Genomic DNA, 6,894 nt, shown 5'->3' on the forward strand with positions numbered 1-6,894 from the left:
GGCGACAGCGGCGACAGAAGACCGGGCCACCGCCTGCAAAAGAGCTATAAGAAGGCGCGGTGGCCCGGCAGAAGAACCGAAGAGGGGGACAAGACCCCCGAAGTCGGGAGAAGAGGCCGGCGGCGGGGAGGAAGAAAGCCTGACTCCTCCGCTAGCAAAAGAGCTACAAGAAGATAGCGGAGGAGTCAGGCGAGAAGACCCCCGAAGACGGAAGACCCCCGGAGCTGTGCAATAAAATATTTTATCTAGTGTGTTGTGTTTTTTTTGGGTACTTTTATTTTACAGGTGAATGGGTAGGGGTACATTGTACCCCATACTCATTCACATAGGGTGGGGGGCCAGTATCCGGGGGCCCCCTTATTAAAGGGGGCTCCTGGATTCCTATAAGCCCCCCGCCCGCAGACCCCGACAACCAACGGCCAGGGTTGTCGGGAAGAGGCCCTTGTCCTCATCAACATGGGGACAAGGTGCTTTGGGGTGGGGGGGCCGCGCGGCCCCCCTTCCCCAAGGCACCCCCCATGTTGAGGGCACGCGGCCTGGTACGGCTCAGGAGGGGGGGCGCGCTCGCTCGCCCCCCTTTCCTGGCCGGCCGGGTAGCGTGCTCGGACAAGGTTCTGTTGTGGACTTTGGGGGAACCCCCACGCCGATTTTTTTCGGCGTTAGGGTTCCCCTTTAAGTTCATTCCAGGCGGCGGAGCCCGCGACGTCTCCGTCGCGGGCCCCGCCTACCTTGACACGCACTCGAAATGAGCAGACTGTTTCCTCGTGTGTGGGCGAGTCCGTTCATTTCAAAAGTTGCGCGGACTTAGTACGACGAACTTAGTTTGCCGTATTTGTCCGCTCAAAAAGTGCCGTGTGTGGGCGTGTTCGTTCATTCAAAAGTTTGAGCGGACTGTTTGACGAACTTAGTTTCGGCAGACAGTCCCCGCGTGTGTACGCGGCCTCAGTGTAAACATTTTAAAGTTTATTTTATCGGCAAAAACTGAGATCTTAATGAAAGAAAAACGGAGCAAGTGAGTTATATTGTAATCACCTCTTCTTTGTCACCCCCCCAAAAAAAGCGTTTAAGACAGTGGAACCCCGCTTTAACCACTTTTTGGGATGTGTTGTTTACAAGTTAAAAAAAACTCTTTTTCTTTTGCTAGAAAATTACTTAGAAAAAAAATGTATAATGTTTGGGGGTCCTAACACCCTAGAGAATAAAATGTCGGTCTTTGCAATACTTTCTGTCACACCGTATTTGCGCAGTGGCCTTTTGGGGGAAAAATACACTTTTTTAAATTAAGAAATAAGACAACAGTAAAGTTAGCCCATTTATTTTTATATTGTGAAAGATAATGTTACACCGAGTAGACCGAAGGTTTTTTTTCCACAGTAGTAAAGATAATCAATCCTCCCAACCTTGAGAGAAAGAGGGAAAGATGGGTGTAAAGAAGAACACACTAAGGCCTCATGTACACTGCTACTGGTAGACGGACATTTAGCAGTTGGCATTTTTTTCCTACTGCCCCTGAACTCTCCTCTATGTTATCTTATCTGTCCATGTACACGGGGTCATTTATAGTAGTTTCTAGGAAGTTTAGATTAGAGGCATTCTTTGGAAAGCAAAAAAAAAAATGCGTTCAGAAGCTGAGTTTACCGGCATTTCAAGCACTAAACGCGGTAACGTGCATTTAGCCACGTTTAGTTTAAAGGCGCTTTTCATTTTTGACAATTATTTTTTTTAAGCGATTCTAAACGCAAATGTGGAAAACGCCACTATACACGGCAAGTAAATGTGGCAAAACAGGCGTTTTTAACGTGGGTTACTATCTGTCAAGTTAAATCGTTCAGGAGAGGTGGTAAAAACATCCCTTGTACATAAAGCCTAAGGCCCCTTGTACACTAGACGTTTAGTCCAAGTTTGTCCAATTCTGGGATATTAGTGTCCCCAGGAGCCACAGTTACAGCATCTGTTGGGGTGTAGAGTGGTCTAGGGGTGAGTGGACCCTCAGTTAAGGTATCTGCCTAGAGTATCCTTGAAACCCAGCAGGCCTGGAGACCACTCTGATCAGGAAGTATTCACACACCATACAGTTCTCAACGTGGTCTGACAATTTATTTTCGGACTTCAGATCATAAGGGCAAAATGACCTCACAAAGAAAGCCCAACCCTCCTTACATTTAATTAATGTCTGTATTTTATCATATATTAACCACTTACAGACCGGACCATTTTGCTGGTCAAAGACCAGACCACTTTTTGCGATTCGGCACTGCGTCGCTTTAACTGACAATTGCGAGGTCGTGCGACGTGGCTCCCAAACAAAATTGACGTCCTTTTTTTCCCACAAATAGAGCTTTCTTTTGGTGGTATTTGATCACCCCTGCGGTTTTTATTTTTTGCGCTATAAACAAAAATAGAGCGACAATTTTGAAAAAAAACGCATTATTTTTTACTTTTTGTTATAATAAATGTCCCCCAAAAATATATATAAAAAACATTTTTTTCCCTCAGTTTAGGCCGATACGTATTCTTCTACATATTTTTGGTAAAAAAAAAAAATCGTAATAAGCGATTATTGATTGGTTTGCGCAAAAGTTATAGCGTTTACAAAATAGGGATAGTTTTATAGCATTTTTATTAATATTTTTTTTTTTTTACTAGTAATGGCGGCGATCAGCGATTTTTATTTTGACTGCGACATTGTGGGGGACCCATCGGACATTTTTGAGACATTTGTGGGACCATTGTCATTTATACAGTAATCACTGCTATATAAATGCAGTGATTCCTGTTTAAATGACACTGGCAGTGAAGGGGTTAACCAGTGGGTGGCAGTGTAGGGGTTAAGTGTTCCTAGGGGTGTGTTACTAACTGTGGGGGGGTTGGGCTTTCATTTAGTGAACACTGATCTCTGCTCCAATTACATGGAGCAGAGATCAGCGTCACTAGTTGCTAGGCAGAATGGAGAAATGCTGTTTACACGGCATTTCCTCCATTCAGCCGTCCCGTGAGACGATCGCGGGTATGCCCGCGGCGATTGAGTCTGCGGGTCCCGCGACCAGACTCACGGGGGTCCCGACCAGCGTGGGAGCGCGCCGCCGGCGGCGCGCTCCTGATGGCAGGGCGGCATTGAAGATTGGACGTACCTGTATGCCAATATTCCTGCCCGTGCCATTCTGTCGACGTACATTGTCGTGCGCTGGTCGGGAACCGGTTAAACAAGCAGTGGAAAATTACTGAGTACGTGCAGAAACAATATACGCCCCCAAATTCATATAGAAATTGGCCACAGGAATGGCTAGTAGAGAAAAATAGATTGTTCTCGAGAACATTTGTTCTCAATAAGAGGAGCTTAACTCTTAATTTAACTCCTAACAGACTACATGAATATTTATCGTAAAATGGATACTCATATTATAGGTTACAATATTTAACATGGCAGGCAATAAGCTAAAACAAAAATTAAGCTAAAATATCCCTTCAGCATCTAGGCCTGCTTCCTGCAACATCAAACCAAAAAATAGTTGGCGCACAAATGAATGGTCCCTTTAAAAAACGCTTATCTATCTCGTGGGATATTCGTTATTTAAATGAGTGTCCTGTAGTTGGTCTCCATGTGCAGCTGTTAACCCATTATGGACTTGGCTAAAACATGGATGCAGCAAACAATCAAAAACAGCGCATCAAAGAAACTCGTAGTATAATGTGAAAAAAACATTAAAATGTCATTTATTAAATGTAAAAAATGAACAAAGACATGTGATCCCGTCAGGATCTAAAAAACATCAAATACACCAATCCTAAAAGAGACGGATGTTTGATAATAAAAGCCCCTCGGATCTCACGGTGGCGCTTCAGTCCAATAGAACATCAACGAAGTGAGTGACTCTTGGAACAAAGTTCCATTCATTTGCACTGGCTTTTACACACATTTTGGGTTCCCCCATCTTTATGAGAAAGGATTGATTTTAGTTATTAGGTACAAGGAACTGGTAGCAGTGCAGATTGGTCTTTGTTCTCACCATCTCAAAGCCACAACTGAGAGATCCGAGGGGCTTTTATTATCAAACATCCGTCTCTTTTAGGATTGGTGTATTTGATGTTTTTTAGATCCTGACGGGATCAGATGTCTTTGTTCATTTTTTACATTTAATAAATTACATTTTAATGTTTTTTTCACATTATACTACGAGTTTCTTTGATACGCTGTTTTTGATTGTTTATTGCCTGCTTCCTGCAGCCTGTCACAGTCTTTGAAAGGCTGACATACACGGCAGCTGGATGGGGCAGAACACTTTACTGCCATAGTGTCAGTTCACACTGAGGCAGCATGACTTGCAGCGCAACTCACTCAGGCGACCTGGACACGACCGCTGCAGAGATTTGCAAAATGACTTCTTTATAGAATTCAATGCAAGTTGCCTCAAGTCGTACAGGAACCTTTTTCTAAGATGGAGCGACTTGTGTCGCTCCGATTAGAATGGTTTCATTGTACAGAATGGGACGCGTCTTTTCAAGCAGCTAAGTCGCCTGACAAGTCCTCCCAGTGTGAACCGATCCTTAGGGAGAAAGGAGGCCCGGGGCAGGGACTAAAGACCACCATTTCTTTGTGAAGAAAAAGGAAGGGTTTCTTACTGGATAAGATTGATAATTCTGAAATCTGTCTCATTGGCAGAATACACTGATAAATCCCACCTAAGTAAGGTCAGCCAAGTGAATATCCTGAATCAGCTCAAGGGGAGGCTTCTGTAGAACCAACATGACCAAATTGAGATCTCGTTGTGAAACAGGTGAATGAAAGTGGAAGGAATGTGAGCCACCACTTTAACAAAGGGCTTTAAAAAGGGAATAAGTGACCAGCAGTCTCTGAAAGAGAATGGCCAATGCTAAGACTTAACCCTTCAGGGTGCTTAAGGGTATTACTGCCCCAGAGAAGCTTTACAGAGCCCCCTAAGGTGATAGACCTTGTGAGAGGTTGATTTCCAGCCTTAAGCAGCATAGAAATAACAGTCAGAGTCAGAGAGACCTTAAACTTTCAGGACTTGGGTTTTAACAGCCAAGTGTTAAAGCCAGCGACCATGAAGCAGGATGGTACATTGGTCCTTGAGACAGCATGTCTGATTGGTCTGGAAATGACCACGGATTGTCTCCCAGGAATTGGAGGTTGTCCAAGTACCAACTCCTTCTTGGCCAAAATGGTTCCACTAAGATGACTAGAATGCCCTCTATCTCGATCCTGCAAAGCTGTTGAGAGACAATCTGTAGCAAATATAAAATGTATCAGTGGCGACCCATCCATTGGGGGCACAGGGGCCACCCTATCCATGCATCCAGTCCCCTAATCTACATGCGGGGTGCTCGACACATGGATTCCAATGTGGGGTTTTTTTTTGAAGCACGTGATTGGCTTCAAAAATGATGGGCATGGGTTGAAGAGCACTTTTTCCCCCGAGCCCACCAAATTGTGTGACATTAGCAAATTAATATTCGCCAATGTATTCCTGCTTCTCCGCCTGGTCAATCAGGGAGCCAGTCCTGAGACCCAGGAGTCTTAGAATGGGTCTCAGGACCCGCCTCCTGTTCAGCCGGGAGGAGAAGCATCAGCCTCGGCAGCAGTCCAGATACTGACCCGCATTACTGACAAGCTCCACTATCTATAAAAAGGAAAGGAAATTGCGATAAAATAGTCCAAAGTCAAACTTTTTTTTTAACTGTGATGAATATAGAATTCCAAATGTTTGAGCAGCTGGAGATAAATCCAAAAATCCTAGTGCAAACCCACAACAGAGTGCGTCATCAATCTATAGAGAACACACTCACCAGATTGCAAGCCAAACATGCATGTGGCTTTGTCAGAAACCATGAATCAGACTGAGACAGAAGTACAAATAAATCACACTTGTTTATTAATAAAAATAAAAAGGTAAATAGAGAAAGCGTATCCAACACAAAAAAGAAAGCTGCGCTGAAAATCATGTACCGTAAATAGTGCTAAATTATATCATTACCACCATAACAAAGCTTATTCTCCACCATGTGTACAAAAATTATTGATATAAACACAAATAAGAAAGTGAAAAAAAAATTATAATAAAAAGACAAATATAAATATAAGTAGTCCAAAAGGAAATGGGAAACCAATATTAGATATAGAAGCAGGAGGATAAGGAGATGAAACTTCAGTCCACTTAGGTGACTCCACACACAGCACCCTCCGAGTATGAAGCAAGTGCACCCAGGAATGAATCCTCCACCACTAGATCCAGTGAGGCTTACCAGCTAGCCAGATCTCTTTTAAAGGGGATCACACGTGCCTGTAATTTTAACCTCTGAACCAGACCTTTAAGAAACACCGCTGATACCTCCAATCAGTATATCTCCTCCTCAGAACGTCTCTCGTTCCAACCACATTAATTTAGTGAGATAAAACAGACAGAAAAGGTCCCATAGCGTAACTCTATATAAAACTTTTATTAAACCATATAAAATCAAGATTGCAAACTCACAATTCAGCCGTATACAAGCGTGTATGTAAAATAACGAGCCGGCCGGCTCTCTCTCATTCACACTGCCCGTCCTTCCTAGACCAACGGGGAACGGCAATGACGTCAGCACGCCGCTCAACCCTACGTCGTTTCGTCAAAGCTGACTTCTTCCTGGGGTACGCGTGGCGCACTGAGCCACCCCCTTAAATATACACTGGCTACAAATGTAAACACCCACTTCTGAGTTCCTGGTTCACGCTCCCAATTCACCATTTTGGAATGGGGCAACACTGACCTAATCATCAGGCGTATACTATGAGATATCTTTAAAGGAGAAGAGAACCACTTCGCTGTTTTATTGATAAGTTCCATTATATAACTACTGCCAATAAATGTGTATATCTCAAGCAGGGACATCCGACTC

The sequence above is a fragment of the Lithobates pipiens genome, unplaced genomic scaffold, assembly GCF_037356315.1.
Source record: "Lithobates pipiens isolate NorthernLeopardFrog02 unplaced genomic scaffold, aLitPip1_a1.2 Scaffold_8, whole genome shotgun sequence".
Lineage (NCBI taxonomy): Eukaryota > Metazoa > Chordata > Amphibia > Anura > Ranidae > Lithobates > Lithobates pipiens.